Consider the following 19921-nt stretch of genomic DNA (forward strand, 5'->3'; position numbering starts at 1 on the left):
AACTAAGAAGAGTAAAAGGATACAAGTTTTGAAGTTCTTCACCTCTGGGCTTCGAAGTGACACGAAATCGAAGGAACTCCGTGTCACCTCAGACGCGGAGAAAAAACAACTGAGGAACGTGTCCGGGCGGGAAGAGGAGCGTGAGCGTGCGCATGCGCAGTGTGCCCGCCCTCCCGCGCGACAAGGGACACTCAAAGATTTCAAGACTTTGCTAGAAAGTCCTCCGGGCCAACGTGACGTCACCCACATGTGAGAATATTAGCCTGCTTGTCCTCGGAGAATTCTGATAATTCTGTGCTGACCTCCGACCTTTCCTTCTAACACAGCTTCCAACTTCCTACTTCCATCTAGGCCCAACATGCAGAGGGAAAGGTCAGAATTCAGCACAGACAGCTTATCAGAATTGCTGCCACTAGATTGAAAAATTATAGATTAACCCCTGCCATTATACCTGATGCTCTGGGAACTGTATATATTGCCAGGAGCGCTTTGTCAGGGCTTGCAACACTTGCTTTAAGTGTCTGGAAAAAGAAGATTAGTCTATTCCACAGGAAATACCAACTCGGCGTGTCCTCGAGCTATTGCTGGATCAAGACATTATATCACGCCTGAAGTTTTACCCATTACCTTTTATTTCTTATTATGAAAATGAACTTCCTTACTTGAATACCTAACCCACTCTGTCTTCCTTCACCTTAACTATGTATTTCTCTTTTCCGGAATTGGTGATCACCATTACGGAACAATTGTAAGCCACATTGAGCCTGCAAAAAGGTGGGAAAATGTGGGATACAAATGCAATAAATAAATAAAGTAGTATTAATTTCATTCTATAGGCTAGGAATATATTGATTTTTTTCCCCTTGGGGTAACCACCTGACCAGCAGTGTTCTAGTCAGGCAGCAACGGATATCCTCAACTCAGAACCCTCCGATTTAGATTGCCTTGGGAGCCTAACAGAGGGAGGCACCATCCCATCCCTGCCCCAAGCAGCAACTTGCCTTCTGCAGTGCTGCCCTGAAAGTGATATTTGAACAAAAACACTGAGCAGAACCTATTTCCATGTCTCACCACTCTTGCAAATGGGTTCTAACTTCAAGCAGGGATGACACACAATATATTCAAAATAGATAAAAAAAAGACCAGTTAATATTTGTTCGTTTAGATGTATCCAATTATTTCATCATATTTTCACGCCCCTAAGTGAACCGCGTACATGAAAAAAAATGTTCATCTGTTTTCGTTTTTTGCCTTCCTTCGGCTTTTTTTTGTTGTCGTGGATTTCCGTGAATCAGGGCAAGCAAGACGAGACGAATGCTTTGCGCATGCGCCTTAGCGTCTCACTCTTGCTCTCGCGCTGAGGCCGTTGGAGTGTTTCAGGAGCCCGCCGCTCGTCGTCGCCCGGCTGCTTGGGGCAGAGTGAGCCGCGAGAAAGCGCTGCAGTGTTTGCTGTGTGCGAGTGACGCGGCGGAGGTGTAGTTTGACGCGGTGTGTTACGTGGGGGAGAGAATAAAACTCCAGCGAGATCCTGGCCGCGAACGAAAGCAGTGACGGAGGAGATTGTAACCGGTAAGAGGCAGGAGGAGAAAGGAAGGGGGGCAAAAAGGAAGAGGGACAGGGGAAGGCACAGAGGCGGACAGCCAGGGCCTGGCCAAAGGGGTGGGGGTGGCGGGCTTAAAGATGGAGCGCGAGCCGAGCGCTGCAGCATCTCCGCGGCGAACAAAGAGTAATGGCGGACTAAAACAGCGGCAAGCTCAGCCTGCAGCCAGCTGAGAGCTGGGGTTGCAAGCTCCGGCGGCGGGTGAAGGAGGAAAGGCGCATCGGCCACGTTACCTTCTCATGAAAATAAAAAAGAAAAAAATAATTCCGCAAGATCGTCTGTGTCCTTCTCCCAAAGAACAACCGCCTTCCCAACTCCTCTAATAATATATCCCAGGGTTTTTATTATTTTTGCCTTCTATTTTAAAAGACGGTGTCTGTACATTATAAACGAACACCGTTCACATGCAGCCAGGGAAGCGCCGTTTTATCCTGGCTTGGTTGATGTGATGTGAAATGAAGAATGCCCGCCTTTTAAATGTGCTGTCAGAGAGAGAGAGAGAAAACACAAATAGTCTGATTTTGAGTGCCCCCGTCCTCAGCATGTGATAGGAAAATAATAAAGTTCAAAGATAAAGCTATTTTTGTACTGTATTTTATTCGTCTTTTTCTGTATTATAGCGTTTTGGTGGTCTAATCAATTAGTGTTTTTAGCTCCTCCCTTTAAAAAATTGTACTGTTCATGTTTTATTATTTTAGTTATGGAAAGATCCCTTTTTGAATGCTGTACACTTTAAAAGACTTGCTGTTGCGGTTTATTTAGGGGAAACTGCAGCTCCAAGTGTTCTTTTTTTTCTTTTTACTGTTTTGCAGGGAAAACATTTTTTTTGCCATGAAATATTTAGCACAGATATCATAATGAAATAAAAATTGGGTAAACAGCTTCTTGAAAAATATTTGCATAAAATATCCTGTTTATAATGTTTAAAAGAAAAAGCCACTCATGTAGTAAGGGTATATTGGGGAACCAAGGGTTTGTTGTATTAAGGGAGTTGGATCATTGATTTTCAGTGTTGGTGTAGTTCAGACCTGTCCTGAGAGATTTTAATGTTATATACTTGTAAAATAGTAAATTCTGAGTCTGTTAGCACTGTCTGCTTACTGGGTCATTTTAAATTAATCTGTTCAAATATACTACAGCAGTATGTAAACATCATAACTGTTTCTTGTTAACTAGCAAAACAACATTTTTAGAAGTTAGCTGCAAATAAATTTTCAGTCTTCATTATGGTAATGTTAAATTAGGTTATTTTATCACAGGCCTATTTTATGCAGTGGGACTAAATACATTTCAATAACTTTAGCAGTTAAGTATGGTGCACCAAACATAGCCAGCATCCCCAATGTTTGAGCAAGCGCCACTGTTTCCAGTAGTTTACTTAGGGCCCCGTTTACTAAGCTGTGCTAGAGGCATGTTAGTGCTTTTAGTGCACGCTAACTGTGTAGGCGCCTACACGGCATGTGCAAATTTTGTGCACACGCTAAAAACGCTAGCACACCTTAGTAAACAGAGCCCTTAGCGAGCTATATTCAGGCACACAAGGTGTTTTCCTGCCCCTGGAAGGAAATTTGTATTGTTTGGCATACCCATGCATTTGAAAAGTGATGATGATAGTGACATATTTGTGAGCTTGATTTATTTTTATTTATTTATGTTTTTGAGGCAGTATTACTAAGGGACCCCTTTTACTAATAGGGTATTAAGTGTTTATAGGTGGTTAGTGCATGCTAACATGCACCTTGTGGTATCTTTGGCTGTTATGTATGCTGTATTTCCCACACATTAACTTATTTTTAAGAGGGGGCATGTCATGGGGGGGGGGGGGGCATTCCCACATTATCCAGCTAGCACATTAGGATTAGTGTACACTAATTGGGTAACACAGAGTTAATATGGGAGTACATAGTGCCTCCTAAATAGGAGATGGTACCTGCTCCTGTTTTTTTGTGTGTTTGTTTTTGCAAGTACCATATGTTGCTGTTAGAGCATGCCCTGCAAAAAACAAACAAACCCTACAACATGCCTGTTGAATCTGGGAAAGTCCCACATTAGAATGTACGAAATCCAGATTTTACTGCACTTCAGTAAAAATGCTGCTAAATTTTTACCAACAACTTGCTTTGTATTGGCTCCTTTCTTAAATTTTTATATTTTATTAATAAAATATGTGCATGTTTTAACATGGCCACATTTGTTCACAAAATTCTTTTTCCAGTTCAGTGTTGCAGCCATAGGAGCAACTTTTCTGAATGATGGTGGTAAACCCATCACAGTTTGGCTCTTCTCGGACAAAGTGAAGGCATTTGCTCAGTATTGGGCAGGTTGAAGCACTCACAAAGCTGTCACCTGTGATTTCAGCTGTTCATGCTGTCTTCATACAGTTTGTATTTTCAATGAAGTCTGTGTGCTTGGTATTCTAAGTAGCACCATAGTTCCCTGAGTTTCTGTGATTTGTAAAATTGGCTAACTAAAATATTAAATATTGAACTCATGAAATAAATATTTTAGCAATGGAAATTATTTTGAGTAACTGAATTGTTTCAACTGTATTTAATAACCATAGTCATTTAACCAGAAAAGGGCAGCGCACATTAAAATTATTTCTAAATTTTCTATGTACTGCCTTCCTTCACAATTCCTTCAAAGTAGTATAATAAATATATACAAACATAAAGGCTATAAAATCAGTGCAGACAGCACATGACTTCCTCAGAACTGCAGTAGATTGTGTAAATAGCTGAAACTATAGCCTTCACAGAAACTTGAGGTAGGTATACATTGTGTGTGTGTGTGTGTGTATATATATATAGTCATTACAAAATTCATGCTTAGTGTGCAAAACTGTAGGTGACCTTTTGATAATTATCCCCAGAATGTCTTGGTAAATCAGACCTTCAAGTAGCTACAGCAGACCTTGACAGAGAAGCCCATTGTTACTTCCTTCCTTTCCCAACTCTTCAGCTTAGTAAGAATGACTGGGTGAAATAGCCAACATCTGCTGATTCCAGGACCCAAATAAATTTGGCCAAGACCTGGGTAGTTTGATTCATGCCTTTTAAAAAAGGCAGCTCCTTGTGACTCTGGGCAAGTCACTTAACCCTCCATTTCCCCATGTAAGCCGCATTGAGCCTGCCATGAGTGGGAAAGCGCGGGGTACAAATGTAAAAAAAATATATATATATTTAGTGCATACTAAAAATGCTAGTGTACCTATAGTGTAGCTTGGTAAGCAGGGCCTTTAGTATGTAAGTGCTAGGCATGTCCCTCCTACATCCACATCCCCTAGCAGTTGCACACTAAAGAAATGATGTGCTAAGGTTATAAAATGCTAAATGTAGTTAGACATGTGTAACTACAAATTACTACTACTACTTAACATTTCTAAAGCGCTACTAGGGTTACTCAGCGCTGTACAATTTAATATAGAGGGACGGTCCCTGCTCAAGGAGCTTACAATCTAAGAGACAAGTGAACGGACCAATTCCAATGAGCTGCAGTTACTGATAACTCTAGTTAGTGCCTTACTTAAGTTACATGTATAATAGGCAGTATTCTATAACATGTTTTGGTTGCTAAGCATGAAAATGGGCACACAAAGTTATAAAATTGAGGAAATCTGTCTGTGGGCTGAAAGTAACATAGTAGATGACGGCAGAAAAAGACCTGCATGGTCCATCCAGTCTGCCCAACAAGATAAACTCATATGTGCTACTTTTTGTGTATACCTTACCTTGATTTGTACCTGCCCTTTTCAGGGCACAGACTGTAAGTCTGCCCAGCACTATCCCTGCCTCCCAACCACCAGCCCCTCCTCCCACCACCGACTCCGGCACAGACCATATAAGTCTGCCCAGCACTATCCCCGCCACCGGCTCTGCCACCCAATCTCGGCTAAGCTCCTTAGGATCCATTCCTTCTGAACAGGAAAGCGAGAAGGGAATTGGCTTTAGCTCACACACTTCTCAGAAGTTCAAGGTGAGTTACATTCAAGTACAGAAGAAAATTTTCTGGTCCTTGGAGGGCTTACAATCTGGCAGGCTTGTAGTAAACTGCACTGTATTTTAGCAAAGCGGTTTGCTCAAGATTTTCCCATGTTAGTCTTAATTCCTGGTGCATAAAGAAAGCCTTGTACCATCAGAAAAACTTTAGTAAAACCGCTGGTAAAGGCTAGTGCAGTGGGCATACAAAACCCATGAAACGTTTGCATAAGTAATTGCACCTAGTGTTAAAAAAAAGCTACAATTTAATAGTTTTGTTTTCTCTTATTGCTTAATTTTCAAACTAGCTCAGTGCTGATGCAATGTTAAGGCCATTCTAGCAGTTAAAAATAAATAAATCTTATTTGGCAGACCCTGTTCAATGTGTACCAAGGTGTACAACATAGGGATAAGCATTGCTTCTTCCTCCCAAATTTTAATGGTTTACTTGTGGGTTCTGGTGGGTGGGGATTTCGGGGGATGCTTTGGTAAGGTTGGGGGTGGAGGGTCCCAACAGGGAAATCCTTAGGGTCGGGGACCAAGGGCCACTGGCGTTTTTTTGTGGGGTTGGGAATGGCAGATAGTCGAGGAGGGGAGTTCTTTGGAATAGGAGTTGAGGATGTCTTCAAGGTTGTGGTTGAGGGAGTGGCAACCAGGGGGAGCTGCACAGAGTTTGGCCTGTTTTTAATATCTCCGTTTCGGTCAGTGCAAGAGACAATCCCTGCTCTTGCTGTGATGGAAAGGAAGATACTTTACTCCTTAATGAAGTAGACAGTCACATCTTAACACAGTGGTGTATACTAATTTGTTCTGACACACACTTAATTGGATTTAGCTCATACCTATTTTCAGTAGTTGCTCAAAGTGAATTACATTTAGGTACACAAGGTATTTCTTTGTCCCTGAAAGGCTTACAGTCAAAGTTTATACTGGAGGCAATGGAGGTTTAAGTGACTTGCCCAAGATCAAAAGCATAAGTGGGATTTGATCTGGGCTTCCCAGGTTGTCAGCTCAGTCATCTAATGCAGGGCTTGAAATTTGGAGTTAGGAACCAGCGGCTGAAACCTCCACTCTCCGTTCCCCTTTCTCCCTGCTATGTCCACTGAAGTTGAGGGGGTGGAGGAGACTTCTGAGATCTATCACAGCTCCTTAGTTAGAGCCTGATTCACTTAGGCCCCAGGGACCAAAATGAAAGGTTAGTAAAAACAGGCCCTTGATGCAGCCTTGCGGGCCACGGGCAGAAATGCATATCCAGCAGTCCCTTTCCTCTTATAAAATTGCCTGTTCTGTTTTAGTCCATTCCTTCCCACATGTCTCTCTCCCTAATCCCACTTTCTCCCTGCTTCAAATCGGCCACCACTCGCATGTCTTTCTGTTGGCGCCCTACCATACAGCCTTTCCTCCACCAGACAGCTACCAATCCAGCTGGCCAGCCAGTGATCCCCCAGCCCTCTGTCTCCATACGGCCTGTACGCCAGTAGCCCATCCTTCCAGCCCTTTTCCCACTCCCTCAAGCCATTGGTGTCTAGGCCCCTACCCCAGTAAACCAGTCTGCCTAGTTCCTTTCCCTCACAAGCCAGTTAGTGATCCCCCCTCCCCAATCTTTTACCTCACACAAACTAGTTGGTGATCCCCCCCCCCCACCCAAAAAAAAAAACCACACACACAACCAGTTAGCCTCTGTCCTTCCCCTAGCCAGCTCTCAGAAACACTCGCCCTGTTATCTAGCTACAGGAGTTGCTTTCTCCTTGCACTGTGCAGCTGTAGGAAAACTTGACATTGGTCTTGAATTCTCAATTGCCATGGCAACCGGTGCGTGGGATTTATTGAGGCCTGTTCTAACAACCACTAGGCTACTCCTCCACTCTATAAAAAGCTCTGTTTACAAAAACGCTTAGTAAGTCATCTAATTCTTCCCTCTGACCCTGAAATATATTGGTATTTTGTTTGTGGCTCTTTCTCTACTACTACTTAACATTTCTAGAGCGCTACTAGGGTTACGCAGCGCTGTACAATTTAACAAAGAGAGACAGTCCCTGCTCAAAGAGCTTACAATCTAATAGACAAGTGAACGGTCGGTCCGATAGGGGCAGTCAAATTGGGGCAGTCTGGATTCACTGAACGGTAAGGGTTAGGTGCCGAACGCAGCATTGAAGAGGTGGGCTTTAAGCAAAGACTTGAAGACGGGCAGGGAGGGGGCTTGGCGTAAGGGTACAGGAAGGTTGTTCCAAGCATAGGGTGAGGCAAGGCAGAATGAGCGGAGCCTGGAGTTGGCGGTGGTGGAGAAGGGTACTGAGAGGAGGGATTTATCCTGTGAACGGAGGTTACGGGCGGGAACGTAAGGGGAGATGAGGGTAGAGAGGTAGTGAGGGGCAGCAGACTGAGTGCATTTGTAGGTAAGAAGGAGAAGCTTGAATTGAATGCGGTATCTGATCGGAAGCCAGTGAAGTGACCTGGAGAGGGGTGATATGAGTATATCGGTTCTGGCGGAATATGAGACGTGCAGCAGAGTTCTGAACAGACTGAAGGGGGGATAGATGGCTAAGTGGGAGGCCGGTGAGGAGTAAGTTGCAGTAGTCCAGGCGAGAGGTAATGAGAGCGTGGACGAGAGTTCGGGTGGTGTGTTCAGAGAGGAAAGGGCGAATTTTGCTGATGTCTCTCTCTCCCTTCCCATTAGGAGAAGTAAAGAGACAGTTATCTCTGGTGCAGATATTATAACCTAGGTTCACACCTGTCTTCTCTGACCCTCCGCCATGTCCTTATTGTCCCAATCCCAGCAGTTTCCCTTTCTCAGTCATGTCTTCATCCAGTCTCTTATTGTCCCAATCCCGGCAGTTTCACTTTCTCAGTCACACCCTTACCCTTGTTGCCATCAGTTTTCCTCCTCAACCAGGTCAGGTTTGATTTAAATTATTAGAAAGATTGAGCAGTTGGGGGTCCAGGAAGGCAGAGGAGGAAGATGTGGTTGGTTGGATGGACAGCCAGTTGGTGCTGCCTCTAGCAGCTTGATTCCATGGGGGGGTGGGGGGGGGGGGGAAGAGACAAACTTGGGGTGTGCCAAGAGAGTGTAAGAAAGATAAGCTGGAGCTGTGCTGTGTGGGAGGGGCAGAATTGGAGGGTGGTAAAGCAGGGGTGCAGAGATTTTAGAGACAGAACTGGAGGTCTTGCTGGGAAGTAGGGCTAGAGAAAGGGGACAAGGTGTGAGGGGTGGAGAGAAAGCATGCTGGAGGATAGAGACTGGGAATAGAGGAGAAAACTAAGGTGGTGTGTGAGAGCCAGGGAAGGTGATATTGAGCCTGAGGAGGGGAAAAGCTGTGTGGGGGCAGGGGTGGGTGGGATTCAAACCTTGAGGAGAAGTCAGGACTTACGGCTGTTTTGCATTTGATTTTAATTACCGTTTTCTTATTATCCTCCTAAACCAGTCCAGACCAATGGGTTGAGTTCCTCTACCAGCAGATGGAGGTAGCGATGCTGAGCTATTCTGTTGACATTACCAGTATAACAGTTGGTGCAGCCTAGAATTCTCCAGTGTTTCTCTACCTCTAGCAGATAGTGTAGATCTGGTTTGTTGTGGTAGGCTACTTGTGTAGGCTTGACTTGCTGGGATGCAGTCCACAGCCTGAGCCCCATATGGTCGCGTTCTCAGGTCAGTTGCTCCTGGGGGTCAGGCTTTGGCCCTTATCCTAATTGAAACCAGAGAGATTTCTCCCTTTGCAGTCTTAAGCTGTAGCCCACGGGCTTTAGCGTTGTGAGGTTTCTGGTGGTGAAACATATGAGGTCATCCCCAGTGGGCCCAGTTCTTTCTCCTTTTATGCAGTACTCTTCACCTATTTAGAAGGGAATTTAATTCAGTTGGCTTCTTAGCTTTATTTTCCTGATTTAGGAGATAATAAATTTGTTTGCTGCTATGCTCTGCTTTAAGCCCACATACCTGAGAGCTCTATGCTGCTGGAGGCAGCTGACAAGCCCAGGAAATCCCTGTAAGGGTGCAGCTGGGTCCTGGGTGCAAGGGAGGGAAGTGTTTAAATCAGCCCGTGGGTGATGGTGACTCAGCATTGCTGCCGGTTCCTATTGTACTAATTGTGATAGGGCTACATATATCTCAGGCGTGATGGCTTCCTCAGGGCTCCCAATTCTTACCCTGACTCTGTGATGCTGTCTGCAGGCTCACAGGATTTGGTGGGAACAATGCCCATATTGCTACTGTCCTTCAATTTTACTGCTTAGCAAGGTCTCAGCAGGTCTTCTAGATAGGTAGGGGGAGGAGCTTTCCCTCTCACACTCAATTCAGCCAGCAAGACTGGGGAGGAGGGTTGATAGTGGTCTACATCAAGCAGAAGATCACCTCTTAGTCTTGAGGAGGGGGCCCTCACAGGATTCTTGTAGTCAGGTATCTCATGGGCTCTCAGGGGCTCTGAACTTGTGTGGCAAGAGGTTTAGACAGGTGGGGATCTTGACATGGGCCAAGACCTCTTCCCTCCTTTGCATCCATGCTGGGGGACCCTTTGGGATTTCCTTGGGGAGGGGGTTAGCTCCCTTCTAGAGGTGGATTCCCTGAAGTATGGGGGTCTTGCCTTTGGTAGAAGAGGAGGAATCCCCGGTCATCCATCTGTTCCTGTGAGAGGTGCTTGGTCAGCTCATTGATTTAGGGACCAAGGCTCTCTGGATTTCGTTGACCTTCCTGGCTTCCCTCTCGGACAATAACCTCATTTTTGAAGGTCTTTGTAGGCTGCCTAAAGCTTTTCCTTTGCATAGGTCTCTTTCCTGGACGATATTGGCCAAATGGGAGGCCCCGGAGAGCATTTTCTGTGGCACCAGGCTCCTGGTTAGACGGTACCATTTGCTGCATAAGGACCTTGACTGGCTGTTTCAGCTTCCTAGACTAGATGACCTAGTGACTAAGACAACCATGGTTCTGGTTGTGGGAGGCTCCACTGCAATGGTTCTCAGCCAGTGTGTCGCCGAAAAATTGACAGCATGTTTGTGCTTTTCTTGACAAAGTGTGCTGCAGGTTGGGGAGAGTTGAGAACCAGGAAGTCGGTCATTAGCCTCAAATCAAAATGTTGCAACTCACCCAGCTTTCATTCTGGCAGCCACCACCATTGTGTCTGTATTTCTCTTACATCATTGTTAGGAACAACTAAATGAGCTATAGTTTTTTTTTTTCTCCTTTGTTTAGCTGAAACTGTAGTATTTATTTATTTACCACCTTTTTGAAGGAATTGCATAAGTACACATAAGTATTGCCATATACAGGGAAAGACCAAAGGTCCATCGAGCCCAGCATCCTGTTTTCAACCATGGCCAATCCAGGTCACAAATACCCGGCAAGATCCCAAAAATGTACAAAACATTTTATACTGCTTATCCCAGAAATAGTGGATTTTCCCCAAGTCCATTTAATAACGGTCTATGGACTTTTCCTTTAGGAAGCCGTCCAAACCTTTTTTTAAACTCCGCCAAACTAACCGCCTTTACCACATTCTCTGGCAACAAATTCCAGAGTTTAATTACACGTTGAGTGAAGAAAAACTTTCTCCGATTCGTTTTAAATTTACTACATTGTAGCTTCATTGCATGCCCCCTAGTCCTGGAATTTTTGGAAAGCATGAACAGACGCTTCACATCTACGTGTTCAACTCCACTCATTATTTTATAGACCTCTATCATATCTCCCCTCAGCTGCCTTTTCTCCAAGCTGAAGAGCCCTAGCCGCTTTAGCCTTTCCTCATAGGTAAGTCGTCTCATCCCCTTTATCATTTTCGTCGCCCTTCTCTGCACCTTTTCTAATTCCACTATATCTTTTTTGAGATGCGGCGACCAGAATTGAACACAATATTCGAGGTGCGGTCGCACCATGGAGCGATACAAAGGCATTATAACATCCTAATTTTTGTTTTCCATTCCTTTCCTAATAATACCTAACATTCTATTTGCTTTCTTAGCTGCAGCAGCACACTGAGCAGAAGGTTTCAACGTATCATCAACGACGACACCTAGATCCCTTTCTTGGTCCGTGACTCCTAACGTGGAACCTTGCATGACATAGCTATAATTCGGGTTCCTCTTTCCCACATGAATTCACTCAAGGCGGTGTACAGTAAGAATAAAACAAACATGAGCACTAGGCAATTACAGCAGTAAAAAAAAATATGGCATAGTATACTAACAGTGTCAGCACAATACGTAATAGAACATTTTAATTGACTGTAAAGGGTATAAGCAAAGATGGAACATATAGATAGGTAAGAGAGGAGTTAGAGAATAAGGCGACTAATTTAAAAAAAAGGTGCACATGAGGTCAGAGAGATGGTTAAATATTATATCAGTTAGGGTAGGATAAACATGTCCTGCTGCAGTATGTGCAGCCCGTGTCACTCCTTGTGTGAGTGAGACTAACAAGTGTGTCACACAGGTGAATATTGTCTGTCAGGTGTGTCACAACAGAGGACAGATTGAGAACCACTGCTGTGCTCTGAAGGATGCTCATGACAGGAAGGTGGAGCAGTTCCTCAAGCATCCTTCACTTTCCTAGCTATGGGGGTACAGGTCACTGTATGTGGGGGCTACATCCCTTGCACCCTGCTGCACTAGGTTCAGCAGCTATCGAAGTCCCCCTGAGGTGATGTGCATGAAAGTGGAATTTCTGGTGTGTTTTCTCTATGACTGAGTCCGTATGTCTTCCCAGCCAGTGGCATTATTATTTGCAATACCTTTTGATAATAGGAGGCTGATGCAGCTTCCAAGGCTCAGCTGAGTAATCAGCCCTTTAGGTGATGATTACTCATTTGAGAAGCTGGGGGAGGCCAGGCCCCAGGGTCTCTTGGAGGATCTTTCTTGTTCTCTTTCACACCCCCTCTGGGGATTGGTCATAGGACAAAGTCAAAGGATGTGGGTCACTTCTGATTTGGAAGGTGTCCTTCAGACCTTCCTGTGCCTTCTAAGGCTCCAAAGGGCTTTACTTCTTGAGAAGCTTGGAGGGCAGAGGATTCAGGAGTTCATCCTCTGTAGTGCCAGAACTGATACAAATATAAAGTAATAAAGAATACAAACAAAATTCCTCATTCCACATGTTTTCACCATTTCATAGGAAACATAAGTTAGCTCCATTTTCAACAATTGCCTTAAACAAGGACAAGAAGTTAAACAGATCATCTGTGTTCTCTCAAGTAGTTGAGCTAGTACTGTTTGATGAAGAATCAATCTGTTTGTTTCAAATTCATGTCATACAAAAGAAAAATCTAAATATGCGAAACATACAGCTGCTAAAGGAATTCTTGGGATAAGATTAAAGGTACAGATTGAGGGAAAGCTATAAGAAAATTTCAGTGTGTAAATGTCTGTTGAGGTACTGTGAGGAAACAGTTTGGCACCACCAAGACACTGCCTTGGTCAGGCCACCTCTCCCAAATCAGAAGCCATGGGTTAATGAAACTGCTGAGGAAGATCTCTGATGCAAAAGGTTACTTAAAAAGAACTTCAGAGGCCTCTGGCTTAGATGAGGGAAAATGTTGACTGTCTAAGAATTTCAAAAATACATCACAAACATAGCATGTATTGGAAGGGGGCAAGAAAGAAGCCAGTGCTGGTGAAAAGCTGTAAGATGTCTGTAGTGGCATGTGTTCACATTTATATAAGGGTGTTTAATAAATGGCAGCTATAAGTATTGCCATACTGGGAAAGACCAAAGGTCCATCAAGACCAGCATCCTGTTTCCAACAGTGGCCAATCCAGGTCACAAATACCTGGCAAGATCCAAAAAAAGTACAAAACATTGTATACTGCTTATCCCAGAAATTGTGGATTTTCCCAAGTCCATTTAATAATGGTCTATGAACTTTTTCTTTAGGAAGCTGTCCAAACCTTTTTTAAACTCCACTAAGCTAACCGTCTTTACCACATTCTCTGGCAACGAATGCCAGAGTTTTTAATTACACGTTGAGTGAAGAAAGATTTTCTTCGATTCATTTTAAATTTTACTACATTGTAGCTTCATCGCATGCCCCCTAGTCCTAATATTTTTGGAAAGCGTAAACAGACACTTCTTTAGCGTCCCTCCAGACCGGCCCAGAATGTGACTGATGGGTTGTGTACGCCTTCCAGCAGGTGGAGACTGAGAAAAAAAGTTGTGACTCTAGCCAGCCAATAAGAGCCCTTGCCAGCTAGAGAAAGATCCAGTAATCTCAGTCTCCAGCAGGAAGGTGGTGAGCCCTTCAGTCTCAGACTTTTCTATTCTTTCTCTTTTTACATTAAGCTTTCTTTGGTATTGTAATTCCTCTTGTATCCCTTTTCCTTTAAAAAAAAACCTGCTCTTTGGAGGCTGAGGCCCATGGGGGTCTCTCAGAGCCTCGGGGGGGGGGGGGGTCCCACACTCAGAAGGCCGGGTCCCTCCCCCCCATCCTCCCTGGTGCTGGCTAATTTGCTAGCCTTGTTTGCTTTTTACAACAATAACAAATTTACCTCTAGCCCCTCATGGAGGGAAGCTTTAGAGGAGGGAGAGGCAGCTACTCAGTTAAAAGAAAGAAAAGACTAGCCTCCCGGTCTGCTGTCTTGGCAAAGCCGTTTCTGGGCAGAAAAAACGAGCAGGGCAGCTCCATAGCGTTCAGCTGTTTCTGGTTTAATGTCTTTTCGCGATGTAGGCAAGCTCCGTCGCTATTCGGTCTCAGCGACGGGGTTTAGGGGTGGCTATGTGTGCCGATGTTTCTTCTACTTTAAATGCAGTACCAGGGTGCTGGTATCGAGGTATCGTCGGCGCCGTTGGACAGGGGTCCGAGTTTGTTGTTTTGCCGCCGGTCGCGTCTGCCTCTCCGGTTCCGATTTCGGTGGGAACGCCGCCATTTTGAATTTGTTTATGTAGGACGAAAGATAAGTGCAGAACCTAATGAGAGAGAGATGCTGTTGCAGAGAGCCTAGTGCTTGGTGTTTGAAACGGGAGCTGGTAGCTGGGGGGGGGGGGGGGGGGATTTTACCCAAGTTCCTAAGCCTCTTGTATGGGATGCTTATGAGGCATATAATCACTTGGGCAACACTGCTCAGGACCTGGCAGGTGATACAGCTATGGGCATAGCACTCTCTGCAATAGGTGAATCAGCTTCTGTTTTTGCCCTCTTTGGGCAGAATGGCAAGGGCAACATCTCAGCAAGGTAGGCTAAGCTAATGTTTCTAGCTTCCTGACCAGAATATTTTAAATGCCCATTCGTTTTATGCTATATCAGCCAACGGTTGCTCTGAAGCATGTTTTGCATGGCATCCTCAGTTAAAAAAAACAACCCAAAAACGTTTCCTTCCATTTTCTTCTCAATGCTGTGGCTATGTTATTTTTATGTTGCTGAGGTCTGGGATGTTATGCAGCTTTACAGATGGCCTGTTTGGTTGTAGCCTGACAGTGATTACCTTGTGGGGAGCACTATATTTTCAAGCTCATTTTTCCTATCCTCTTCCTTCCTTCCTACCCCCCCTACCTTTTCCACCTTTCAGTGGGTTGTGAAAGTCTGGAATAAGAAGCTCTTATTACAGTTTTCAAGTGTCAGTTTACAATTTTTCATATAACTCAATGCTGAGCCATGTCCAGAAAGCAGCAGCAGCATTGATTATCTAGGGATGTGTGGACAGCTGTCTTCTACCGGTATTAGTTCCATCTCTCAGTCCTGACTAGCCTGACCAATTCAGCCATAGGTAGTCTCTTTTGTCTGGTCAAACTCATCCGATCAGGGCTGAACGAGAGCATAAGCGCTATCTTTCTAGGACAGACCAAAGGTCCATCTCGCTCAGCGTCCCGTCTCCAACAGTAGCCACCTCTGCTCCCAGGCTGAATGTCTGGTTTTGGGTTGTCGTTGATACTTTGAAATCTTCTGCTCAGTGTGCTACTGCGGCTAAGAAAGCAAATAGAATGTTAGGTATTATCAGGAAAGGAATGGAAAACAAAAATGAGGATGTTATAATGCCTCTGTATCGCTCCATGGTGCGACCACACCTCAAATATTGTGTTTATTCTGGTCGTCGGCTTTTTCAAGAGGTTGTTGTCGCACCAATCAATGAGACAGCCTGTGGTTACTCTAGGATAAGCAGCATAAAATGTATGTACTTTTTGGGGATCATGCCAGGTATTTGTGATCTGGATTGACCACTGTTAGAAACAGGATGCTGGGCTTGATGGACCTTTGGTCTTTCCCAGTATGGCAATACTTATGTACTTATGTAACACCTCCTACCATTTAGAGGGCTTTTGCTCTAAAGATAAATAAAAAAAAAAACATTGGAAAACTTTTTTGAAGTGGTAGAATAGCATCCAGATCTACCCCTTATAAACATCACAAATATATTTCCTCAACTTAGCACTTAACCAGGGTAACCCTATTTACCCATACCAAAAACAAGAACGCCTTTTGGTCTGACCATGATGAGACTTATTCAGACACATTAATAGTTACAATTGAAAAAAAGCTTAGGAAAAATCAAATCTAATATATGCTCCCCCCCCCCCTTCCATATGAGTTGGATATTGCACCCATTGTATCACGTAAAGACTCTGATATAAAGAATAAAACTCCCGAACGCTGTGATATTCGGATCCAAATGAGCATTAAAATCACTCAAAAGTACATCATCGGGGTAAGCTATCACCAGTTCAGCAACCATATCCAAGTTTCTCCCAGTCGACTGCAGAAAGTTTAGGAGGACAATCTACAAGGGCCACATAAAACTGGGTAGGTCCTTCTGTCTGGGACAACATGAATTCTTTATAAGCCAAATTATCAGTCTGTAATTGAACTAGTGGCCATTTACTACTTACAGCCAATCCACTTCCCTTCCCAGAAGAGCAGCCCTTATTAAGTAAAGAGAAAGAAGAGGGTAAAGCCTGTACTAAATAAAAATTCTCACCCGCTCTTAATCGAGCCTCAGTCGACTACTATATGCAACAATTCCACCTTTGTTTTCAACGATCTACAGTTCAGTAGTACAAAATTACATAAAACCCTTCTTCTTTACCCTAGAAGGCCTAATTCTTTCCGTACAGAGAACCAGGATAGGGGCATTCTAATAAGCCCAAACCCTACTGTTCCCCCTCCAACCAACATCTCACAGCCCACAATTAACAGCCCCAATAACAATATATATACAAGTGCTTGAACTTAACTTTAAGTTCCTTAGCATCCCTCCGGACCGGCCCAGAATGTGACTGATGGGTTGTGCACGCCTTCCAGAAGATGGAGCCTGAGAAAAAACTGTGACTCTAGCGAGCCAATAAGAGCCCTTGCCAGACAGAGAAAGATCCAGTAATCTCAGTATCCAGCAGGTGGAAGGTGGTGTGTCCTTCAGTCTCATTCTTTCTCTATTCTCTATAGTTAATTTTTCTGGTGAAAGGTTCAGCTTATTACTGTGCATCTTTAAACAAAAAAAAAAAACCTGCTTTGTTGGGGCTGAGGTCCATGAGGGTCTCTGTTTGCCCCGTGGGTGTCACACTTGGGTGGTCGAGTCCCTCCCCCCTGTTCCTCCCTGAAGAACGACCATAAATTTAAATTTTGGTGCTTTGGAAAGCAGTCTGACTGATGTACAGTTTCCTCCAGCTCTTCGTGGTAAGAACTGTAGAGGCAGGGAGAGGCAGCTGCTCTTAAAAAGAAAAAGTAAAAGAAAATCCGGGCTTTGGGTCTGTGATTTACAGCGTTGCTGTTTGTGCCTGAGATTGGGCAAGCAGGGCAGCTCATTGGTGTTTGCTGGTGAACAGCTCTTTTACTTTCGTTTTCGGAGTTTGTTTGTTTTTATAATCAGCTGTTTTCAATGTCGGAGAGATTGCGCCCATGCTCCATTTGTCAGCGTCAGGGCCTCGGGTCAAGCGGCGTCTGCAAATTCTGCACTGCGGCGGAAATTTTTGAGGAGCAGGGTGCAGGACCGGCTAAATTGCCGGCATTGGTGGTATCGGGGGGGGGGGGCGATTCGGGGGTCGGTAATGCAGTCGCGTCTCCCGCTCTCTCGATGCCGGTTTTGGCGGGAACGTTCGCCATTTTGGATGTTGCCGGGTCTGACGCTTCTCGGGCCTCTCTGCCTTCGCTACCAGCTGCTTCAGCTCCAATTTTGTCTCAGGGGGCAGCTGGTTTCCCTCCTGAGTTCGTGGTACAGATGTACCAAGCCTTCTTGTTACTTCAATCTCTCCTTGCTGAACCTCCAGTAAAGAGATCTCTGGAGGGTTCTTCTGTGCCTTTAAAAAGGGTCAGGCAATCTGTTCTGGCAGAGCAGGATGATTACTTTGATCGTGACCAAGAGTTTCCTGCTCTGGCAGAGGAGTCATGGTTCCCCGAAGAGGTTTTTTCTGGGGATTTTAATCAGGCAGTAGATGGAGAAGAATCCCTTCCTGTGGGGGAGGATCCTTCGGTGGTCAGAATTTTTCATAAGGATGACCTTCAGGAGCGTATTTCTCAAGTTTCCTCTACTCTCCGTTTTGATGACCGGATAGTCCTGGGGTCGAACCTAGAAAGGTGGATTTGCTGGTCAAGGGTATTCGCAGGGCCAGTAAGTTTTTTTCCCATGCATCAGGACATTAGAGATATTATCCAGGCTCAGTGGGAGTGTCCGGATTCTGCTTTTCGGCTTGCTAGAGCAATGAGCAGACTTTACCCGGTTCCTGACTCTGATAAAGATCTTTTAAGCTCTCCCGTAGTGGATGCGGTGGTTTCCGCGGTTACTAAGCGTAACACAGTTCCGGTAGATGGTGGCACGGCTCTGCGGGACCCCCCAGGATCGCTGGATTGAATCCTTGTTGAAGAATGTTTTTGATGTTTTGGCTCTGGCGGTGCAGGCCGCCATTTGTGGTTCATTGGTTGCGAGTGCGAGTTTCCGGTGGTCTGAGGTCTTAGACCGTTCTTTAGATGATCTTTCCGCTATTTATCATGCGGTGGCTAAGCTGGAGATGGCTTCAGCTTTTTTGGCAGATGCTCATTATGATTTACTTCAGGCTTCTTCAAAGTCTATGACTTTCTCTGTGACGGCTCGCCGTACTCTTTGGCTTCGTGGTTGGTCAGCAGATGGAGGAGTGGCCTAGTGGTTAGGGTGGTGGACTTTGGTCTTGGGGAACTGAGGAACTGAGTTCGATTCTCACTTCAGGCACAGGCAGCTCCTTGTGACTCTGGGCAAGTCACTTAACCCTCCATTGCCCCATGTAAGCTGCATTGAGCCTGCCATGAGTGGGAAAGCGCGGGGTACAAATGTAACAAAAAAAAAAAAAAATCTAAGTCCAAACTTAGTAAATTTCCCTTTAAGGGTTCTTTTTGGTTTGGTGAGGAGTTGGACAAGCTGGTGAATAGCCTGGGAGAAGCTAAAGTTCCGAGGTTGCCAGAGGATCGTCCTAGAGGTTCTGGTCGTGGTCATTTCTCAGCTCGTGGCAGAGGCCGTGATTTTCGTCGTTTTCGCCCAACCAGAGTTTTTTAGGGCCAATGGTCTAGATTCTTCCAAAGAACTCAGTCCTTTCGAGGAGGTCGTCAGGGAGGTCGAGAGACAGGGGTTTCCTTTTCCTCCTCTTCCCGTTCTCAACAATGAAGGTGTGCAGGCCCAGCCTCTGATACATGTGGGCACTCGGCGCAATTTCAAGAGAGGTGGGCCTAGATTACTTCAGATTAGTGGGTATTGGAGGTTATTCGAGACGGGTACACATTAGAATTTGCTCACCCTTTATCAGATGCTTTCCTGCAATCCCCTTGTCGGTCTTGCGTCAAGGCCGGAGCGGTCCGAGTTACTCTCCGCAGGCTTCTGGATCTTCAAGTGATTTGTCCAGTGCCTTCGGTGGAGAGGGGTCAGGGCCGTTACTCCATTTATTTTCTGGTGCCCAAGAAAAAGGGGTCTTTCTGTGCGATTTTAGATCTCAAGGCGGTCAATCGAGCTCTCAAAGTGCCCTCTTTCCGGATGGAGACTCTTCGGTCCGTCATTGTTGCAGTGCGGTCTGGGGAGTTTCTGACTTCTCTAGATCTTACAGAAGCCTATTTTCACATTCCAATTCGTCCTGCACATCAGCGGTTTCTTCATTTTGCAGTCCTAGGCCATCATTTTCAGTTTCGGGCCCTTCCCTTCAGACTGGCGACCACTCCCCGTACGTTTACCAAGGTCATGGTAGTTGTAGCGGCAGCTCTCAGACTCTCAGAACAGAAGGTATTTTAGTACATCCTTATTTAGACGATTGGTTGATTGGGGCAAAGTCTTTCCACGAAAGTGTTCAGGTGATGGCTTGGGCAGTCAACTTCTTACAGTCCCTAGGTTGGGTAGTCAATGTGCAAAATAGTCATCTTCAGCCTTCTCAGTCCTTAGAGTATCTGGGAGTCCTCTTCGACACGAAGCTGGGTCGTGTGTTTCTTCCACT

At 45.0% G+C, this 19921-nt stretch overlaps 1 protein-coding gene across 1 annotated transcript in view; it reads left to right on the forward strand.

Annotated features, from left to right (window-relative positions):
• Window positions 1-1371: 1371 nt before the first annotated feature.
• Window positions 1372-19921, forward strand: part of CREB1 (cAMP responsive element binding protein 1) — a 328451-nt gene continuing 309901 nt past the window's right edge. Inside the window, 1 exon segment of the mRNA XM_030209357.1 lies at window positions 1372-1569. The gene's annotated coding sequence lies outside the window, so the exon portion shown is untranslated.

The sequence above is a fragment of the Microcaecilia unicolor genome, chromosome 7, assembly GCF_901765095.1.
Source record: "Microcaecilia unicolor chromosome 7, aMicUni1.1, whole genome shotgun sequence".
In the NCBI taxonomy this organism is placed as follows: Eukaryota; Metazoa; Chordata; class Amphibia; order Gymnophiona; family Siphonopidae; genus Microcaecilia; species Microcaecilia unicolor.